This window comes from Dipodomys spectabilis, unplaced genomic scaffold, assembly GCF_019054845.1.
Source record: "Dipodomys spectabilis isolate Male_0828 unplaced genomic scaffold, ASM1905484v1 ptg000018l, whole genome shotgun sequence".
Lineage (NCBI taxonomy): Eukaryota > Metazoa > Chordata > Mammalia > Rodentia > Heteromyidae > Dipodomys > Dipodomys spectabilis.
The window spans coordinates 1,056,482-1,079,953 of NW_024870695.1; the positions used below are offsets into that span (position 1 = coordinate 1,056,482).

At 41.6% G+C, this 23,472-nt stretch overlaps 1 protein-coding gene and 1 non-coding gene across 3 annotated transcripts in view; one reads left to right on the forward strand and one right to left on the reverse strand.

The window, feature by feature from the left end:
• Positions 1 to 23,472, reverse strand: part of Smg6 (SMG6 nonsense mediated mRNA decay factor) — a 249,850-nt gene that overhangs the window by 149,440 nt on the left and 76,938 nt on the right. The window lies entirely within an intron of this gene.
• On the forward strand, positions 16,864 to 16,928 carry Trnaa-ugc. The gene has a single exon. It is a non-coding gene; the product is annotated as a tRNA-Ala (tRNA).

The following is a 23,472-nucleotide window of genomic DNA, read 5'->3' on the forward strand; positions in this document are numbered from 1 at the left end:
ATCCATCAAGGATTTTTGTTGTTGTTGTTTTCTATGGTTTTGTTTGGCTTAATCTGGTTTGGTTTTATGAGGAAGAATCCTGATGTATAGCCTATGCTGGTCTTGAACTTTCTTTTTTTTTTTGGGTCCGGTTGTGGGGTCTGAACTCTGGGCCTGGGCACTGTCCCTCAGCTTTTCAGCTCAAAGCTAGTGCTCTACCACTTGAGCCACAGCACCACTTCCGGCTTTTTGCTTATGTGGTGCTGAGGAATCGAACCCAGGGCCTCATGCATGCAAAGCAAGCACTCTACCACTGAGCCACCTTCCCAGCCCTGGTCTTGAACTTTCGATCTTCTTACCTTAGTGTACCAAGTGCTGGGATTTCAGGTGTATACCACCACTCCTGGGTCTTTTATAAGAGTTATTTTTTGAGTTAGTGTCATTTGTAACTTAGTTTTATAGATCTTAAAGAACAATATATATTATCAGTATATTTGTATTTCTATATGTTTTTGTAATAATACTCATAGATTTGATACATTTGTCTTACCATACACATAATAGAATAGTATTTCTTGGGTACCTTTTAATAGTTTATTTACATTTAATTCATGTGTTATAAACAGGCTCACACCTGTAATCCTAGCTACTCAGGAGGCTGAGATCTGAGGATCCAGGCTCAAAGATAGCCTAGGCAGGGAAATCTGTGAGAATCTTATCTTCAATTGACTACCAAACAGCTGGAAGTTAAGTTGTGGCTCCAGTGGTAGCCTTGAGCACAAAAGTTCAAGGACAGTGCCCAGGCCCAGAGTTCCTGCCCCAGAACCAGCACAAAAAAAATGAAATAAAAAGGGGTGGAGGGCTAGGAAGGTAGCTCAGTGGTGGAGCGCTGGCCTTGCATGCTTGAGGCCCTGGGTTCGATTTCCTCAGCACCACATAAGCAGAAAAAAAAAAGCCAGAAGTAGTGCTGTGGCTCAACTGGTAGAGTGCTAGCCTTGAGCTGAAGAGCTAAGGGACAGCGTCCAGGCCCAGAATTCAGGCCCCACGACCGGACCCCCCCCAAAATAAAAATAAATAAAAATAAAAGGGGTGGAGGGGCGTCCTATACCAAAAGTTGGTAGAGGAATCAAAAGAGCAAACCTGCTTCCTCAAAGTTTCCTTCTTCCTTGTTATCTAAGCCCTTCTTTCAAAATTCAGCACATATTAATCCTATACTGTGCTTCCTGATTGACCTTCTTCCTCTGGGCTCAGTATTTCTGTCTATAACACTTACAGGGTACACTTGGCAAAAAGCTGCCCTAACACAGAATTTATAATCTGTCACATTCCCCCAATCTTACTGGGATGACTAATTCCTAATAGGCTGGGATCTCCTGTGCAGACTCCAGTAAATCTCAAGTATACATACTACAGTGCCTGGTAATTACAGCTTATCAGTTCTGATAGATACTTCACATAGTGCTGGTCCAATTCATTCACAGTATTTACTAAAAGTAACTATTGCATGTGATACACGTAAAGTCCTGTGCTAGCCATTTAGTTTTTCAAAGATGGATTAGATATGAACTAAACCCTCAAAGAGCTAAAGACTAAGACTTACCACTATGATGAGGCTTTGCTAATTTCTTTCAGGGTTGGTTCAAACCACAATCCTCCCAATCTCTCTTTCCTAAGGAATTAGAAATTATAGGCCCGGGCACCATGCTCAACAAGAAAATCTGATTTTTTTTTATGCTGGTCCTGGGGCTTGAACTCAGGGCTAGGACACTGTCCCTGAGCTTTTGTGCTCAAAGTTAGCTCTCTACCACTTAAGCCACAGCTCCAACTCTGCTATTTTAAGTGGTTAATTGGAGATAAGAATCTCATGGACTTTCCTGCTCAGGCTGGCTTAGAAACGGGATTCTCTTATCTCAGCCTCCTAAATAGCTAAGATTATAGTTGTAAGCTACTGGTATTCAAGGAAACGCAAAAATTTAAGAGTGTTGACAAGTGCCAGTGTCTCACATCTGTAATCTTATCTACTCAGGAGGTAGAGGTCTGCAGATCTCAGTTCAAAGCCAGAATGAGCAAGAAAGACCACATCCAATTAACCACCAAAAAAGGCAGAAGTGTGTCTGTGGTTCAAGTGGTAAAGTATAAGCCTTGAATGGAAAAAGCTAAGGGAGAGAATCCAGACCCTGAGTTCCAGCCCTAGTACCAACACAAAAACAAAACCAAATGAACCAAAAACTTCACAGAAACAGTAAGGCTGAGACATGAGACAGTCTTAGTTTGTGGAGGGCACTTGGACCAACAATAAAAATATTGTGCATAGGAAGAACTGAATCATAACTGCAGTAAATGATTTGGTGCTTGCTTTAAGAGCACCTCCAGAACTAAAGCACTCCCCGGCCTCTGCCCGCCGCCGTTGGAATTGATGGCATTAGTGGCTCTCGGCTGATTGCCATTTCCAGATTTGCCCTCCAAGTGAAGTGCTTCCAAAATGTCACTCTACAAGTGAACTGATTGCTAGGGAGCAGAAGAAGGTACATAAAGAGTCAGCCCTTGAGGTCAATTGTTCTTAAGGAGCTAACCTAGCTCCAGAGTTTCGTGTAGGATTGGTCAAGGCTTTTGTTACAGCTGCAACTTCTCCCTCTGACCTAATCCTGCTCCCTGCAAGTCCTCTCAGGTGTTACAAGAAGTTGGTTGGAGAATAAACTACATACAAATCTCTATCTTAAGTCTGCTTCATGTGGAACCTAACTTATATACAATAGGAAAAAATAGGTGAGACTATGGATGAAAATGTCCAGAAGAAATTAGAAATTTGGGAGAAAGCTCAAGAAAAAGTTCAGACAAAAGTGACTCAGAACAGGGAACTGGTGGTTCATGCCCATAATCCAAGCTGCTCTGGAGGCCAAGATATGAGGAATACAGTTAAAAGTCAGCCTGGGTAGAAAAGTCCAGAGACTCTTATCTCCAATTAAATCACCAAAAAGCCAGAAGTGGAGCTGTGGCTCAAAGTGGTAAAGCACTAGGCTTGAGCAGAAAAGCTCATAGATAGTACCCAGCCCTGAGTTCAAGCTCCCAGACTAGCACCAAATAAAAATAAAAGGAGAAATATTCACGAAGGATTGATAACTGAAACTGTGAGATTTTACAATCCACCAAAGAAAGAGGAAAAAGAAAGTCAAGGTAAGAACTTTAGTAAATGCTGATTTTTTAGCATGCCAGATGAAAAAGGACTCCAAGAAAACAAAGAGAATTTAGACAAGCATTTCTGAAAAGTCTAAATTGAAAAAGCAAAAGCCCCTTCAAAAAAATTAAGAAGAAGGAGACATAATGAGTGTTTAACAAACTTGCTAACTGAGCTGGGTGCCAGATACACCTGTAATCCTATCTACTCAAGAAGGTAAGATCTGAGGACCTAGGTTTGAAGCCAGCCAGAGCAAGAAAGTCCATGATACTCTATCTTCAATTAAACACCAAATAAATAAATGTGAGAAGTGTGGCTGTGGCTCTAGTGATAACAGTGCTTGCTTTGAGCAAAAAAGCACACAAAGAAAGGAGGAGGTGTATAAGGTAATAATTTATAATTATTTAGCAACATCACACTGATTTTTTTTTTTTTGGATCGTGTGCTTAAACTCTGGGCTTGGGAACTGTCCCTGAGCTCTTCGTCTCAAGGCCAGCGTTTGACAGCTTGAGCCACAGCCACTTCCGGTTTTCTAGTGGTTTATTGGAGATAAGAGTCTCACTGAAAACAACAAGGAGGCAACAATGCTTGATAAGAAATGTACTCTTTATCTTGCTCTTGTAATTGTAACTCCCCTGTATGGAATTCTCGCAATTAAAAAATAAATATATAGGGGTTAGGAAGGTGGCTCAGTGGTAGAGCGCTTGCCTTGCATGCCTGAGGCCCTGGGTTTGATTCCTCAGCACCACATAAGAAAAAAGAAAAAAGCCAGAAGTGGCGCTGTGGCTCAAGTGGTAGAGCGCTAGCCTTGAGCTGAAGAGCTGAGGGACAGTGTTCAGGCCCAGAGTTCAGGCCCCACGACCGGACCCAAAAAAAAAAAAAAAAAGATAAAAAGAAAAATAAGGAAGTTGAAAAAAAAAAGTCTCACCGACTTTCCTGCCTGACCTGGTTTTGAACCACGATCCTCAGATCTCAGCCTCCTGAGTAGCTAGCATTACAGGCTTGAGCCACCAGTGCCTGGCTCATCACACTGATTTGAATGCCAATAAATAAATTCTTCTTAGAAATAGAATCCTAAAGAAAATAATGAACCACACAAACAGGTGTTATTATACTTCTAGTCTTGGCTGTAGAACACAGAACTTACCTTTTGTAAATAGAAGGCAGTTACCTCCAGTTTCTATGCCCAACAAAGCTACGAAATACTCTTCAATGACTCACTGCCTTCCCTGTTTTCTTCTGGGTGTGACTGGGGATCCCCACATCTACATCTGCCCCAAGTCCTCCTGCCCAACCTTGCAATTCAAGGCCAAAGTGAAAAACACGGAAGACTTCCCAAGAGCCAGTGTGGCTGTATTTCCTGCAGAGATCTGAAAACCCGAAGTTACAAAAGTCAGCACCAATTTCAAATCTGATCAGCATCTCTCAAAGTCCCAGTTACCATACGGCTGAATAAAATACTTTTTCACAAATTTAACGCCAGCATGTCTGTATTTGGAAACTTTGAAAATACATGTTGTGTGGTTTACTGCACTGGAAAAGGTGCCAACAGAGTTTCAAAGGAAGGGAAGTGTATAACTGTTTCCTTTCAAATGCATTTTCCAATGGGATCCATTCAGAGAAAAGGCTGGAACTAACTAAAACAGTATTAAAAACTGCTATGGAAAGAGACAGGGAGATGGAAAAAGATAAACCTAAAAAAGTGAAATACATAACCAAGAGTGAGACAGTCACATAAGCAATAAGAAAGAGGATTTGGGCAGAGAGAAAGGTTGGATAAGGGAATGGGGTGAGATGGAGTTTTGTCTGGCAGTTACTATTCGTGGTTTCATATTGCTGCAGATCAATCGATCAGGACTGCAATGCTGCTGGCCCAGTGGCACAAGGCAACCACAGAGTTGGCTTCAAGTTTAGCACTTTCGAACTGCTGACCTTCAGTTTTCAAACCAAAAATATTCTTTGGGAAACAGTAATACCAGGTTGAGTCCAACCAGTCAAGCAAAAACAGGAACTACTAACCTGAAGTAACACCCTATTCCGTTACATCAGGCAACAACCCTTTGCTGGCATCAACCAGAAAGTCTGCAAACCTGAAACCACACCCTACCAAACTAACTCCAGGTTCTGACTCAATCAAGGAGGCAATGATAACCAGAAATGCTCTAACAAGTGGAATGGTATTTCAATGTTGGCCTAACCAGAACTATTCAAGAGGGAAAGCCAGTCCTCTCACAGAGCCAGATATAGCAATTCCATCTGAGGTCACATGTGCAGGACTCCAGTGGAATCTGCATGCAATGCTGAAGGCCAGGTTTGCACTACACCTCAGAAAACCATTACATTTCTATTACAAAAAAAACTAATGGTTTGTAGGAAGTAGTGTTTTTGTCTGTTTGATTTTTGCTAAATTCATCTAAGCTAGAGTGATGCCAAATTTTATGACCTAAAGGTACCTTGGAGAGCAAAAGATGAGCTATTAGTAATTCATAAGTAGTAAGTAAATATCACAACAAAACTACTCACTTAATAATATACATTAATTTTTAAAAAATCTCAAACAGTGAATATCTATTCTCTAAGCAAACCAGACTACAGTCACCCTAAGTCAAAGCCATAGTAGCTTTTCTTTTCCCTGGGTTGGGTATCATAAAAAAGCGTAGGCTCAACAGAATCATTTTTTAAAAGGCAAAACAGAACTGCTCCTAATCAGTGCCAAAACACTTTCATTTTGAGCTCCTCCAATGGAGAGGTAAACAAATCAATTAAGTTAACTGCAAAAACTAACAAGACAGATTGAGCTGACAATTGGGATTCTGGAACTGAAAATTCCAGGCAGTGGTTTCAGGAGAAAGGGAGAATGTGCCACAGATGGGGATAGTGAGCCTGATCCACAGCCTCCCAGTGCTAGGCCCTGATGCCTCAGCCAGCTTCAAACAGCAAGGCGGGCAGACCTTGGTGCGAGTTTGCTGAGTTCCAGGATATCATTCTTGAGGGTGTAATAACCATGGGCTGTAGCACACATGTTGAGGGATGAGGGAAAAAATAAACAGAGAGACAAAAGAATGAGGATGCACTGCCAATTTCAATTGTGCAGCTTTTATTTTTAAATGCTTATCAAGCTGAGAGAGAGAGCAGAGTTCTTGGAAAACAAAGTTTCCTTTTTTCCAATGCCAGCGTAAAGCACCCTCAAGGACGGGCACTGCACAGACTGTAACAACAAGGAACGTGGCTCTGCATCCTCCCAACAACACAATTGGCCATGGGTCCCAGGCTGCTCTGATTTCAACTCAGCTGAAAACTTGAAATAACAGGCCCTTTGCCTCTGTTAAAAAGTGCTCTTCTTACATTTTTTATTAATCTCCAAACTAGCTGTGTTAGAATTATAGCCCATTACACACCAACTCTCTTCACTAATAAAATAAATTTGTAAAAGGCCTAATTACTACTTTCACTGAACTATACTGCTTGGGGATCAAGTACAGGAAGCTGAGGGCTTAAACAATTGTCAGCGAGGGGATGACGGGAAGGGATTGGGGGAGGACCTATAGCCACTAGCAGGAAAGAACACAAGGTCCAGAGACAAGCCTCAGAGCACATGCCCAAAAAGAAACAAAAGGGCACTAACCCTGTTTTTGTTCTGAACCGCTCCATGAGGATCCATGCCATCGTGGCATGTTGGGAGGCCTGTCACGAGTTATACAGGCCTATGCTGCCCACGCCCCAGCTCAGCAGAAAAAGAGAAGTGCAGTCCAAGACAGATGGATCCGGCCCTGACTCTCAGCAGAGGGCCTGGAGAGTGACCAGTAAGAAAACAAACAACCCATCTTCCCACCTATCCTGCTAACACTAGTCCAGGGCCACAGAGAGAAACAAGAGCAGGCAACTGCACGAGAGCTATAGCATGAAGGTGAGGTCCACTGCAACAACTTCTGGGCTGTGCCCTGCACAACACCCCACAATACCGATCACAAAGCTGAAAAAGTTACTCACAATCAATCAAGGCTGGTGCTGAGAAGTCCAATTAGAAACCAGCAGTCAACTGTGACATACTCATTTATAATAAAAGGTGAGTATGAAACAAATCAATCCAAACCTTAAACAAATATTAAGGGCAAAACATGACTGTCATTCTTAACTGACCACACAGACAATCCCCACCTATCTTTTAGACTTTAAATGTTATTTTCTCTCCATGAAATCAACCATTGCCAAAGTTTCTCTGCTGCAAAGAAATAAGATAAAACCTCCAGCAGGTGAGTTAAACCTGTGGTGGACACCCCATTTGGGGATGGACACACTAGAACACAGTCGTTAACTGAAGAAAAGGGGTCTACATAGGTACCCTGAAAAGTGAGGAATGCTCTCAACAGGAAACGCACAGCAGCAAATGCTGTGATACCAAAGCCACAACTCCATGGGTCCCTGGAGCCTCTCAAACTGAGCTGCCAGCTAGGGAGCTAACACTAGTTTTGGATGAAACACAGCTCTGGTAGAGTAATTAATTTTTTTCTTAACTAGGATTACATTAATTTTCAAGGACTAATGGAGTCCAGCTGTAATGGGAAGAGCGGCTGCCGATGCACAAAGGCACTTGTGCGTACATTATAAACACACACACACACACACACAGACTTATAAAAAGGATCCACTATAACAGGATATTTTTAGTTTCTACAACGCTGCACTAAAAATACAGCCCCGGCTGATACATCATGGCAGAACTATTCTATCCCTGTCCCTTCAGGAACAGTTTAAAACATTTATTTTTGTTTCCTTTTGCAATGGTCAGAGGAGAGAGAAAATAGCAACTCATTGATAAGAGGAAACGAGAGAGACATGAAAAATTGAAAACTACCTAAAAACTCATGGAGAGGTTTATTTTATTAGTTCTTAATAAATATCTTGCAGATTTCCTCAGGAAATACACCAGATCACATGTAAAATAGTTTGATACTGATGTCAACTGCATCAACATATGAAGTCTATTAGGGTGAAGCCGCAGCAGGGTGATCAGCGTGCTGAAAAACTCCACAGTACTCGTGGGGAGGGGGAAATCTCACGGCCTTCCAAATTCTTCGAGAGGTAAAAAAGTCAGCCAAGACGCAGAGAGAGAGAAAGAGAAAAAAAAAAAAGATCCCACATCCTGCTTTCAGCTGCCAGCAATGTGAAGTGCCCAGAGATTAATTCTACGTCTGGCCTGGAAATGTGACTTTAAAGCATGAGGGAGGGGAGTGGGGGGGGGGGGGGGAGTAAAGAGAAAAGAGGAAAGAGAAGGGCAGGCTGAGGCTGGCAGAAGGCCACCAACCCCCTCCCAAGCCATGTTTCAATGTAGACAGAAGTAAACCCCAACAGACAGCAGCGCCTCAGCCTGCCAGGGCCTTACACCAGCTGCGGCGCATCTCGCTTTCTCCACTCAGCCCCAAGTGCAGATGTTCCCTACAGCATCACTTCCGCTACACTCTCTTTTAAAGAAATAGCACACATATTGCAAACATTTCCACCCATTCCCAGGACAGCTCTAAGCCTTTAGTGGCCTCAAGTAAGGTCAAAACTGATGGCAGGTTCTATCACTATGGTTGAAATGACTGCTCCAAGTCTCCCTTCTAAGGAAGCATCCTGGCCTAATAGGTAATTAAAAGGAATTTTCCTATTAATTTGGTTTTCTATTCTCCTTAGAGTGAGAGTGAGGTCCTTCAGTTTGGGGATAAGAGGAAGGGAATAGATAGATAGATAGATAGATAGACAGACAGACAGACAGACAGACAGACAGATAGAGATTTTAATTCAGGCTGAACACCCGTGGCTCACGCCTATAATCCTAGCTACTCATGAGGCTGAGATCTGAGGATTGCATTTCAAAGCCAGCCCAGGCTTGAGTCCATGAAACTCTTATCTCCAATAAGCCACCAGAAAACTGGAAGTAGTGCTGTGGCTCAAGTGGTAGAGTACTTGTATTACAATTTTTAAAAATGTTTCTTTCACTCAAGTATTGTGATCATTAAAAAAAAACTTTTTAAATTCTGATTTTCAATTCATATATGTATGTGTATTCTTTTACAAAAATGGGATCAATTACAAAGTTCATAACCATGAGGTCACATGGCATTCAGAGCAAGGAAAGATCTCATTTTTGGCAGTTAATCCCAGTCTTTTCTTCCAAGAGTCAACCAGACCAGAAAATGGAAAAGTCACAATCCAACTCTCTACAATGGGCAAGATAGATCTGTCCTATCCCTATACCTTTCTCCAACCTCCATAAAGCACAGAAATTTTAAAAAACATTACTCTCTATCCATCCTCCTGAATAAATAGATCAAAATAGCCAACTGCTCCAACTCACTACACTACACTATAAAAATGCTGCCCCCAGCATACCTTCCATTGTGCTTTTAAAGACAAAGTAGCCAGGCGCCGATGGCTCATGCCTGTAATCCTAGCTACACAGGAGATCTGAGGGTAGCGGTTCAAAGCCAGCCCAGGCAGGAAAGTCCATGAAACTCTTATCAATAAACCACCAGAAAACTGGAAGTGGTGCTGTAGCTCAAGTGGTAGAGGGCTTGCCTTGAGCTGAAGAGTTGAGTGAGGGACAGCGCCCAGGCCCAGAGTTCAAGCCCCACGACCGACAAAAAAAAAAAAAAAAAAAGACAAAGTAATAAAGCAAGTATCTAGGATTGCAGGTATGAGCCAACAGCACCTGGCTCTCATGCTGTTTAATTTAGTTAAGCATGGTACTCAATATCTCTTCCCAACTGGAAAAAAAAAAAAAAAAGGTACCCAACAAAAGATGCTGACACCTGTAATCCTAGCTATTCAGGAGGCAGAGATCTGAAGATCTCGTTTAAAAGCCAGCCTAGGCAGGAACGTCCTTGAGACATCTCCAATTAACCACCAGAAAACTGGAAGTGGTGCTGTGGCTTAAGTGGTAGAGTGCTTGCCTTGACTTAAAGAGCTCAGGGACAGCACCCAGGTCCAGAGTTCAAGCCCCACAACCCACCAAAAAAAAAAAAAAAAATGCTACGATTCCCTTTAGCTGACAAAAATGCAAATATATTTGTGGAGAGTGTGGAGGTACATGCCAACAATATTAAAGCAAGCAAGATAGTCATTACAAAGCTAGGCATGAAGACTCACACTTGTAATCCTTGCACTTTGGAGGATGGGCTTACAAGAGTATCTCAAGTTTGAAGCCAGTAGGGACTACAAAATGAGAACCTGTCCCCACAAAAAATGTATTTTATAATCCAAGTATTTACAGAAAGTTAAAATAGTACAACCAAACACTTTATATTAGTATATTTTCAACTCTGTTAAAAACTGAACTGTTCTACAAACCTTGAAAGGAATGTCATTGTTAGGTAGTTGGCTTACAGATAGTTTCCACTTTCTTATCTTTCGTATAGGCTAAACAAGACTCAAAATGCTAAATCTTTTTAAATTATTTAGTTTACATAAACAGGATAAAGTTGCTTAATAAAATTATAGTAAAAATATGGGAGATGAATATAGGAGAATTTAAAAGAATATTTATGAGAAGGGAAAATGGACAGTAAAAGTTGGAAGATTTAGGAAACCAGAAAATACAGAACTTAGGCTGCTTTGAAGAAATTTGTTTTATAGAACCCCAAAGAGACTGACTTAAGCACATTTAGTGTATTTAATTTAATGTTAGGGTTCAAACACGCATTTGAAAACTGTATTTTCTGGAGATGCATCTGAACAGAAAACAGGAAGTGAACAGATGCCATTCAACCTTCACTGCTCACACTGACAAACTATTTTTTGACTTGAACTAAATTAACAATGTTCACTGAGAAGTTATAACAGTCCAGGCATGATTCTAAATCCCCATAACACTTAGTGAACAAGATAGGTCAAAGAAAACTTCTGCAGGGAGCTTACATTCTGGCAGAGTAGTAGTAGAGAGATGTAAGTGATAACATAGGCATAATAAGCAAGGTTATTTAGTATTTGGGAAAAAAGTGAAAGGGATAGGAAAGAAGATTAGAAATGCAGGTAAGAACACAGCACAGTAGTATTAAATATTTAGCATAGTTGGGAAAGAAACAGAGTAGATGATAGGAGGTGAAGTATTCACCATGCAGAAAGCTAGAACATTCCAGTTAAAAAAAACAGCTAATGCCAAAGGCCAAAGGTAGGGGAATCCCCAGCTTACCAGAGGACCCGCAAGAAGGCCAGCATGGCTGAAGCAAAGTAAGTAAACCAGAAGAACAGTAGTAAATGAGGTCAGAAGGGAAATGTAGGTGAGAGGATAGGTCTACACAGGAAGGCCTTGTAAACACTGTGGTTTTTATTTGAGTGAAATGGGAAGCCAGTGGAGACTCTGAATAGAGGAGTGACATGATCTGATCGTGTGTGTGTGTGTGTGTGTGTGTGTGTGTGTGTGTGTGTGTGTGTGTGTGTGTGTGTGTGTGTGTGTGTGTGTGTGTGTGTGTGTGTGTGTGTGTGTGTGTGTGTATTTAGAAGGGAGGCAGGAGGCTGGGGCTATAAGAGATCACTTAGCAATTTTAAGAATATCCCACATGGGGCTGGGAAGGTGGCTCAATGGTAGAGCGCTTGCCTTGCATGCATGAGGCCCTGGGTTTGATTCCTCAGCACCACATAAGCAAAAGGAAAAAAGCCAGAAGTGGCGCTGTGGCTCAAGTGGAAGACCTCTAGCCTTGAGCTGAAGAGATGAGGGACAGTGTCCAGGCCCAGAGTTCAGGCCCCACGACCGGACCCCCCCCCCCCAAAAAAAAAATTTCCCACAATAGGTATCAGGTCATGTTTGTAAGGAGGGTTTCTCTCTTCTAAGGAAGAATTTCTTTTTTTTTTGGGGGGGGGGGTGCTGCAATTTAAACTCCAGGCCCCTCACTCACTAAGCAACAATGAGGAATCTTAAATAATGTGATAACAGCCTGAGTGCATGTTCTTAGCCCGCATCTCAAAAGTAATGATTACCAAATATTTCTCTCTGTTCACCACCCTGACATGAGTTCTGGGCATCACCCTCTCTCAGGGGAGAGGTGAAAAGAGGTTTTGCAGAACAGACAATGATAACAGGGTGACGTCACAGATGTGCCTCACAGAGTCCCCAGTGAGTTCAGCTCATAACCCTCTACAGTGATTTACTCTACCCTACCAACGCCAGCTGGAGAAGAGGAAGAAGAAAGCTGACACAGCCTGTAACCCTGACAGGCATTAGGAGATCTTTCTCCTTCCTGTTCCCTGCCAGCCCCTCTCTTCTTTCGGCCACTGATCCTTTCCTCAGAAGCCAAAGTGTGAACAGCACGTGTCCAGATTTCAGAAATTTACCCAGAGTTGGAAATTCCCTGCAGCATCTGCTGTTGGTACTTGGGCCAATGGATCACATGGGCATGTTCTGAACATAAGCTTCAAAATGGATTTTATAGCTGAAGAGAGGACTTAACCAAGCTAGAGGCTCCCGTAACCCTAAGCACATTCCAAAATATATGACAGACTGCCTTCTGGAAAGAAAACTGAGCCATGCAAGTAACCAAACAGTTCTAAGATATATAAAGATGAATAGTAGCAGTTTAGAACAAAAGCACAGAGGACCCTAACTAATGGAAAGGGCTTTATGAGCCATCTGGGTTCACCACAAATGCAATGTAATGTGACTGAAACAAGCGATCTTTTCTACATCTTTAGCTCACAGTCTTCTGGCAATAAATGGTTCCTATCACTCCAACTGCTGTTTCCCTTCCCCTTTTCTTCAGCTTATTTCTCTACCCAATTAGCTTTCAAAATATGTATATTATACACTGAAAACCTCTGGGAAAATTTTTTTTTAATGTGTGACCAATATTACCATCTGCCACGATACAAATGGGACAAAAATGGACAGGAGCTAGAAAAGGAAGAACAACCTAACAAGCTTTGGCCATCCTGGATATTGGTTATACTTTATCACTGCAGAAGGGAAGAAACAAAAGCTTAAGTGTGATGATAAAAAGTAAAAAAGAGCCGGGCGCCCGTGGCTCACACGTGTAATCCTAGCTACTCAGAAGGTTGAGATCTGAGGATCAAGGTTCAAAGCCAGCCCGGGCAGGAAAGACCGTGAGACTCTTATCTCCAATAAACCACCAGGAAACCGGAAGTGGCGCTGTAGCTCAAGTGGTAGAGCGCTCGCCTTGAGCTGAAGAGCTGAGGGACAGAGCCCAGGCCCAGAGTTCAAGCCCCACGACCGACCAAAAAAAAAAAAGAATAGTAGCATTCTTAGTAGTCATATGGTAAGCCAATTAAATACATAGATTCACTTTTCCAATGGCATAATTAATTATCCTAGAAAAGGTATTTTTTTAAAGGCACTGATGAACTAGCAAACAAATGGAATCCAATGGTCAAGGAATGAGTAAAAGCCTTTATCCTCAGAAAACTTGCTACCTGATGAATTTGAACTTTGGTTTCCAATGTTTTGTGGGTATATTCAACATTAGGGGGAAGTCCAAGATGCCTGCCATAAAGCTGGGATTCCACAAGGCTTATGTCCAAGCCACACCATTTCAGATGATTGTCTCTAAAATAACCATGTATAATATATTTCAAGGAAATAAAAGATAAGCTCACAGATATGTTCATGGAACGAGAAAGCATAAAGTCAGAGCAGATGACAAAAAAATAAAAATATCTGGAAATGATAAACATATAATTAAGATTTAAAACTCAAAGGGGTATATTTAACAGCAGATTAAATACAGTTGAGAAGGTTCAATAAACTGAAAAAGGGAGCTAAAGATATGACCTGGAATGCAGAAAGAGTCAAAAAAATGAAACAGACATTTTAAGAGACATCAAAAACAAAGGACATGCTGGACACTGCTGGCTCATGCCTGTAATCCTAGCTACTCAGGAGGATGAGATCTGAGGACCAAGGTTTGAAGCCAGCCTAGTCAGGGAAGTCCAGGAGACTCTTATCTCCAAAATACTACTCAGAAAAAGCTAGAAGTGGTACTGTGGTTCAAGTGATAAAACACTAGCCTTGAACAAAAAAGAAGCTCAGGCCCTGAGTTCAAGCCCTAGAACCGACACAAAAAAATAAAGAAGAAACAAGGCTGGGAAGGTGGCTCACGGTAGAGTGCTTGCCTTGCATGCACAAGGCCCTGGGTTGGATTCCTCAGCACCACATAGCAGAAAAAGCTGGAAGTGGTGTTGTGGCTCAAGTGATAGAGCATTAGTCTTGAGCTGAAGAGCTGAGGGACAATGCCCAGGTGCAGAATTCAGGCTCCACAACCGGCAAAATAAATAAATAAAATTTAATTTGAAAAAAAAATCAAAGAAAGTCTAATATATGTCTAATCAGAGACATAGAGGAAAAGAGAAAACATGGGGAGAGTGATATTTGAGAAGTGAATACTAAGAACTTTCTAAAACTGATGAGGAAAAAAGAACTCAGAAACAGATGAAGCCTAATAATTCCCCTAATATGAAAAAAAATGAACAAATAAATTCAAACCTTGACAAATCACTAAACTGCAAACATCATAGCAAAAAAAAAAAAAGAGAGAGAGAGAAAAAAAGAAAAAAAGCTGGAAAGCACCCAGAGAGAGAAGATAGATTACTTTTAAAGGAAAACAATTAGAGGGACAGACAGCTGCCCTCAATCACCAACAGTGGAAGTTCAAATACAGTTAAATAGCATAAATAGGCTGAAAGGGGGAAAAAAACCCCATGAACCTAAAATTCTATTATTAGTAAATATAATCTTTAGGAGGAAAAAGGTAAAATAAAGCTTTTACAAATAAACATAAAACAGAAAGTGTGTCATCAAGGGAATTTCACAAGCTGGGTGCTTATGGCTCATACCTATAATCCTAGCTTCTCAGGAAGCTGAGGTCTGAGTATTGCCATTCTAAGACAGTATGATCAGAGAAATCTGTGAGACTCTTATCTTCAATAAACCATCCCAAACCTAGAAGTGTAGTTGTGCTTTAAGTGGTAGAGGATCTGCCTTCAGCGAAAAAAAGCAAGAGTGCAAAGCATTTACTTCAAGCCCCATTAACAGCGGCACACGCGCGCGCACACACACACACACACACACACACACACACACACACACACACCTTCACTAAATAAATTCAAAAGAATATGCCTCAGGTATAAAGAAAGCAATAGTAAGAAGAATCTGAAATGAAAAAAAAAGTAACTAAAACTAAACACATAAGTCTATACAAACCTCTATTTACGAAAAATGACAATAACAACAACAAACCAATTAAAAAGTAAGAATGCGTCTTAAGCCAGGTATGGTAGGTGATATATGCCTATAATGTCAGCACTTGGGGAAGGCAGAGGTAAGGCTGGGGGTGTGGCATGGTGCAGGTGGTAGGTCTCCCTAGCAAACTCAAGGCAGTCCTTGAGTTTAAAAGAAAAAAAAATTCAGTAATAGCTAGGCACTTCTGGCTCATTCCTATAATCCTAGTTACTTGGGAGGCAGAGATCAGGAGGATCAAGGTTTGAGGCCAACCCAGACGAAAAAGCCTATAAAACCTCATCACAATCAGTATCTGGATGTGGTGATCCACATCTGTCATCTTAATTATGTGGGAAGCATAAATAAGAGGACTGAGGACATATAACAAATAAAAAAGCAAAAAGGTCTGGAGTGTTGCATGGTGCTCAAATGGCAAAGTGATTGGCTAGCAAGTTCAAAGCTCTAAGCTCAACCAACCAAAGAAAAAAAAAAACAAACCCAAAAAACTGATTTTAAAAATAGGATAGTGGGCAAGGCGCCTGTGGCTCACACCTGTAATCCTAGCTACTCAGGAGGCTGAGATCTGAGGATCGAGGTTCAAAGCCAGCCCGGGCAGGAAAGTCTGTGAGACTCTTATCTCCAATAAACCACTAGAAAACTGGAAGTGGCGCGGTGGCTCAAGCGGTAGAGCACTCACCTTGAGCTGAAGAGCACAGGGACAGTGCCCAGGCCCAGAGTTCAAGCCCCACGACCAACAAAAACAAACAAAAAAATAAAAAATAGGGGCTGGGAAGGTGGCTCAGTGGTAGAGCGCTTGCCTTGCATGCTCAAGGCCCTGGGTTCGATTCCTCAGCACCACATAAGAAAAAAGCCGGAAGTGGCGCTGTAGCTCAAGTGGTAGAGCACTAGCCTTGAGCTGAAGAGCTGAGGGACAGTGCCCAGGCCCAGAGTTCAGGACCCACAACCGGACCCAAAAAAAAAAATAAATAAATAAAAATAAAAAATAAAAATAGGATAGTAAGGCTGGGAAGATGGCTCAGTGGTAGAGTGCTTGCCTTGCATGCATGAGGCTCTAGGTTCAATTCCTCAGCACCACTTAAACAGAAAAAGCCAGAAGTGGTGTATATATAAATACAATGACTGTCAATCCTTGTCATAGCCCCAAACAAAAGAACCCAAATGTTCATTGATACAAGAACAAATAAACTAGTAAATGAATAAAATATAGCAATGAAAATGAATGAACTATGACTGTATACATTAACATGGATAGAACTTAAAATGTACACTGAATCAAATAAGCCTGAGAGAAAAGAAAAGAGTGAATGAGGATGAATATGGCCTGTGTAGTTTGGTTGCATATAGGAAAGTAAAACAATGAAATCTGTTCAAGTTGTTTTTAAGAAACCTGAAGGGGAATAAGGAAGAATGATAAAAGTAAGGTTAATAGAAATGAACTGTATACATGAATGAAAATGTCACATTATGGGGCTGGGAAGGTGGCTCAGTGGTAGAGCGCTTGCCTTGCAAGCATGAGGCCCTGGGTTCGATTCCCCAGCACCACATAAGCAAAAAGAAAAAAAGCCAGAAGTGGCGCTGTGGCTGAAGTGGTAGAGTGCTAGCCTTGAGCTGGCTGAGGGACAGCATCTAGGCCCAGAGTTCAGATCCCACAACCAGACCCACCCCCCCCCCCCCCCAAAAAGAAAGAAAATGTCACATTAAACTCATCTTGTACAACTAGTGTATACTAATTTTTTAAAAAACACAAAATTTTGCTATGCACTAGTGGCTCATGCCTGTAATCTTAGCTACTCAGAGGGCTGACATCTGAGGATCTTAGTTTGAAGCCAGCATGGACAGAAAAGTCTATGAGACTTACCTTCAATTAATCATTAGAAAAGCTGGAAGTGGAGCTGTGGCTCAACAGGTAGATCTACGCACTACCCTGGAGCAAAAAAGCTCAGAAACAGTGCCCAGTCCTGAGTTCAAGCCCCAGGACTAGCAGAAAAAAAATTATAATTAAAAAAAGTCACTATGCATGTTGAAAACGAACTACACAACTTCTAGGTGGGAATGGGAAGGAAAAACTAGGGGAGAGTGAGGGAAGAGGTGACATTGTCCAAAAAGTGACTGACTTATTTAACTATAACCCCTCTGTACATCACCTACATAACAACAACAAATAATTATTTTTTAAAAAGTACTTGAGCAGGGTGCTGGTGGCTCATACCTATTATCCTAGTGACTCAGGAGGCTGAGATCCAAGGATCCCAGTTCAAAACCAGCCCAGGTAGCAAAGTTTGTGAGACTTCTTATATCCAACTACCAGAAAACTGATGTGGTTAGGTAGACCTGTGGCTCAAAGTGGTAGAGCAGGGGGCTGGGAAAGTGGCTCAGTGGTAGAGCGCTTGTCTTGCATGCATGAGGCCCTGGGTTCAATTCCTCAGTACCACATAAGCAAAAAGAAAAAAGCCAGAAGTAGCGCTGTGGTGCAAGTGGTAGAGCACTAGCCTTGAGCTGAAGAGCTGAGGGATAGTGCCCAGGCCCAGAGTTCCACGACCGGATGCAAAAAAAAAAAAAGTGGTAGAGCATTGGCCTTCAGCACAAAAGCTCAGGGAGAGCACCCAGGCCCTGAGTTCAAGCCCACAACTGACCCCCCTTCCCCCACCAAAAAAAAGGACTGGAACAAGCACTGGTAGCCCATACCTATAAACCTAGTTACTCAGAAGGCTGAGATGTGAAGATTATGGTTCAAAGCTGAGGCAGGCAGAAAAGCCCATGAGATACTTCTCTCCAATCAACAAGCAAAAAGTTAGAAGTAGAAATGTGGCCTGAGTGACAGAACACCAGCCTTGAGCAAAAAAGCTAAGGGATATGGCCCAGGCCTTGAGTTCAAGCACAATACAAGCACCAAAATAAATAAGTAAACAATAAATATACATATGTATTATATGTAGTATAATTAGCATAATTCCAAGAGAAATATAACACTTTTTAAACCAACTGATCATGAACAATGCTCTCTACCATCAGAGGAAGATTTTCCTCTATACATGACAATACCAAACATGAACCACAGAAAGACTTAATTTGCCCAAACCATATCCTTCTATCAGCTTATTACATGCGCCTGAGTTCCAAGCTACTTGGGAGCATTCTGATTTCCTCTAGCTCTCCCACTTCTACTTCTGATCCTCTTCTATTCCCAGATCTGAGTGATGGATCTGAATACTCAGATTAGTAGAAAAATTCTTCTACTGTCTAGCTGGCCAGAGTCATCTTTATATCTTTTGATGGAAAAGGCTGAATATTTGAGACCTAGGTATAATTTACTATGTAAACTTACCTAAGTAACATAGCCTTTCTGATATTATTCTTATCTATGAAGTAGGACATCAAATATCTGTCCAATCTGTCTGAGGACTAACAGGAGAATCAAATGAAAACATGTATATAGTAACTGTATATAACATGTATTATCACATTTGTTTCTACTCCTGTATGACTAGTCGTATCCTCTGAAAATTAGAATTATTTTCTTTGTGTATTCAACACCTAGTATAGATCTGGCCTGTGGCTTCTGTATAGCTCTCAATACCTTGAAGATAAACATTTATAATTTACTCCTCAAGAAAAGTTTTTCTTTCTTTTGTTCTTTTTCTTTCTCTCTTTCCTTCATTCCTTCCTTTCTTCCTTCCTTTTTTTTCTTTTTTCCTTCCTTTCTTTTTGTCAGTCCTGGGGCTTGAACTCTGGGTCTGGATGCTGTCCCTGAGCTTTTGTGCTCAAGGCTAGTGCTCTACCACTTGAGCCACAACTCTACTTCTGGCTTTTTGTGGTTGAGATAAGAATGTCACAGACTTCCCTGCCTGGGCTGGCTTCAAACTGTGATCCTCAGATCTCAGTCTTCTGAGTAGCTAGGATTACAAGTGTGAACCACCAGCACTTGGCAGAAAGTTTTTTCTTTTGTTTTGGTTGGTTGTGGGGGTTGAACTCTGGACCTTAGTACTGCCCCTCAGCTCTTCAGCTCAAGGTTAGTGCTCTACCACTTGAGCCACGTACCACTTCCAGTTTTCTGGTAGTTTATTGGAGATAAGAATCTCACAGACTTTCCTGCCTGGGCTGGCTTTGAACTGCAATCCTCAGATCTCAGCCTCCTGAGTAGTTAGGATTACAAGTGTGAGCAACCAGCACCCGGCTTTTTCCATGTTTTTTTCTTTTGTTTTGGTTGGTTGTGGGGCTTTAACTTTGGGCCTGGACACTGTCCCTTAGCTCTTCAGCTTAAGGCTAGCACTCTACCACTTGAGCCACAGCACCACTTCCAGCTTTTTCTGCTTATGTGGTGCTGAGGAACTGAACCCAGGGCCTCATGCATGCAAAGCAAGCACTCTTACCACTGAGCCACCTTCCCAGCCACTTTTTCCATGCTATTTTTTTTTTTTTTGGTTGGTTGTGGATCTTGAATTCTGGGCCTGGGTACTGTCCCTGAGCTCTTCAGCTCAAGGCTAACGCTCTAGCAGTTGAGTCACAGTACCACTTCCAGCCTTTTCTGTTTATGTGGTGCTAAGGAATTGAACCCAGGACCTCATGCATGCAAAGCAAGCACTATTACTACTGAGCTACCTTCCCAGCCCCCTTTTTTCATGCTTTTTAAAAGAAACTTCTTGCAGGGCACCAGTGGCTCACACCTAAAATCCTAGCTACTCAGGAGGCTGAGATCTGAGGATCACAGTTCAAAGCCAGCCCGGGTAGGAAAGTCTGTGAGACTCTTATCTCCAATAACCCCCCAGAAAAAAAAAAAAAAAAACGGAAGTGGTGCTGTGGCTCAAGTGGTAGAGCACTAGCCTTGAGCTGAAGAGCTAACCATGCTCAGGCCCAGAGTTCAAGCCCCACGACCGACAGAAAAAAAAAAAAAATCATGGAAAGGGTAACTGAAAATCCTTGCTGCCAAAATTCTCCCAAACATTATCTCTCTTTCAGAGTTAAGTCCATCTGGATGGGAAAAAAAAAATCAAATTGAGAAGCAATAAAAGCCACAACAGAAATGATAAAATTTACAACAACCATTGGACAATGGAATACTACACTTATGCACTCCATACCAGGCTGGCCATAGACACCAAGTCATATTATTATCTTGAGGCAAAAATGACTATTTCCTCAGCTGACATGCTAACTTATATGCTAATTTGATTGTTATAAATGATTTTCTTGTTTTCTTTAGCTTTTTACAACTGTTTCTTTTTTCTCAGCCTAAAAAGTAATAGGTTGATTCTCAAAACAAAACCCTAGAATTCAGAGTTGGACAGGTCCCCTCCTTCAGTAGGTCCCCTCCTTCATATATTCTTTTTTTTTTTTTTTTTGTAAGTTTTTTCTTCTTTTGCAAGGAACTATACAGCTAGATAGCTAAGAGAAGAAGCCTGTGCTAAACAACAGGTTGATAGTTATCTCTCCCCATTAGGAACAGAATGCAAAGTTTAAGAATGTAGCCTTAGCTAGGCGCCAGTGGCTCATGCCTGTAATCCTAGCTACTCAGGAGGCTGAGATCTGAGGATCGAGGTTCAAAGCCAGCCCAGGCAGGAAAGATCGTGAGACTCCTATCTCCAATAAACCACCAGAAAACCGGAAGTGGTGCTGTGGCTCAAGTGGTAGAGCGCTCGCCTTGAGCTGAAGAGCTGAGGGACAGCTCTCAGGCCCAGAGTTCAAGCCCCATGACCGACCAAGCAAGAAAGCAAGAAGGGAGGGAGGGAAAGAAGGAAAGAAAGAAGGAAAGAAAGAAAGAAAGAAAGAAAGAAAGAAAGAAAGAAAGAAAGAAAGAAAGAAAGAAAGAAAGAAAGAAAGAAAGAAAGAAAGGTGGACAGAAGCCTTCTCTGCCCTGCCTTCAAAGTCTAACCCATTCTGACCTTTAACACTATTTCTCATAAAAGTTGCTGGTCACACTGGCCCTCCCCCTATTAATTTGCCTGAAGAAACCTGAAACTACAAGTTAGCACTGCTTACCTAAAGCAATCTATGCAGGGATCCTTGTGGATAAAGAGTCCAAGGACTCTATAGACATAGGAATAAGAGGGACAGTTTACACAGCTAAATTCAAGCCTAACTCCTTATGAAAGGTGGATTTCCTGTACAACTGTTTTGAAAAGCAGAGGATTAGGCACTTCATACATTTTGCTTCAGTAAGAGAGTCAGATATGAATCAATACAGGGAGCAAACTGCTTTTGGTAAAGTTTCCAAAGTTGTATGCCACAAGACAAATTCTGGTTCTGAAGTAAAGTTCCCAACTAGTGTCAACATGTATACATAACAATGAGTTAAAGCTCTGGAAGTCCCATATCGATAGCTGTAGTTTTCTATCTCTCTGAAGACACACAGATGGCATTCTTATAATTCAGCACTACTCACACCATAAAACAGGCAGAAGCCAGGCACGGTGGCACACCAGGAATCCTCACACTCAGGAGGTAGAAAGATAGCCAGTTCAAGGTCAGCCCAGGCTACATAGCAAGGCATTGTCTTACAAAAGACAAAAATAAAATAAGCAAAATCAAGCACAAATGATCATGAAAGAAAATCCAGTCTAGTTCTACTTTAATTCTGGCACCTAAGTGTTCTCTCAAAGCAAGCAACATCAATAACACACGAAGAAGTGTCTCTTGGGTGCCCTCTTGCTGCTATCAGGGCTTTTCAGCAAAACTGAAATGGAAATATATTCTATGAACCTGGTAGAAGAGGAAAAAGAGGAGGCCAGGGCAAGAAAAGGGAAGTTATTCCAGCAGTGGCCAATGAGTAACATCCAATGATTTATAGGAAATATAATCCAATAATAGAGTAAAATAAAACAGTGTGTGCCTGAAATGGTTTTGATTCCAAATATTATAAAACACGTTTTTAAAAGAAGATTAAGAGGGGAGAAAGAAAGGAAGAGGAGAAAGGTGGGGGTGAGGTAGGCTGGTCAGGCTGGAATAAATTGGGCACAGATGGGATGCAAAGGGGTTTCAGTGATGCCCTACCATAAATGTTGCTTCAATTATTCATCTTCAAGAACCTAGATTTGTTTCCTCAAATTACAGAATTTTTTTAAAATTAAAATTCTTGGAGTGCTTGTGGTTTAGATCAACAGTTCACCCTTACCTCAAATCAGCCAATCAGATGGCTATTGCAGTATTAAATACTGAGGCATGTGGAGAAGGCCTTTCTCCCTTCAAGCTCAGAATGCCACTGAAAGATTACCAATTGTGACATCACTCTGGAACCACCTATCTCACCACCAGTTTGGATACAGGCCAGGTAAGGAACATGGCTTTCTCGGAGCTGTGACCTTCCTCATCCATGCATTCAGCAATACTATATGCCTAATAAATACCAAAGCTCCCTAACATCCCTTGTCCAATCCCTCAAATTTATTTGTCTTCAACCACCTCAGTGTAGAGTATTAAGACTCTAGACTCTATAGTTCCACTAAAATAAGATTTTGCATAGGGCCCACATGATAGGAGGAAATAAAAATCTTTCCACAAACAGCCCCAACCCCATGAGTTTTAAGGTAATTGCTAAAATCTGAATGTCTGGTTGGCTAAATGATATGTCAGAAAGCTCACATCTATTCCCCCTGTGGGTGGGAAGAGAGCTGAATCTGGGTGGAAGAGAGGTCAAGTTAACCTCCCAACTTCCACCTTCACTGGCAGAGTTAGCTCAAGGGAAAAGCCTTACTTAGGGAAAGATATTCTTTCCCCATCATCTCAGCTTCCCTCCATTTTAACTTTGAAGCATCCAAAGCTTTTAAACAGCTCTACATCCACAAAGAAAACAGATCTGAAAAATAAGCACCCTGAAGTGCTAATGACAGTATGATTTCTATCCCTGGGCTACTGATATTGTGAAAAGGAGGTGGCTATTACAAAGGCAGCTTTCGAGCACAAAAATGAAAGATTCATGATAGTATAAGAGGCATAAGCAAAGGACATGCTTTTTAAGTAAGGGCTTTTCTGTTGCTCTCCAAATCATACTTCTGACCCTGCATCTTGGGGAAGACTCAAGCACAGATTGAAAGGATCTGGACTGCTTTGTGGGCCACAAGATCACTTCTGCTTCAGGCTGGAATGCTCTCCT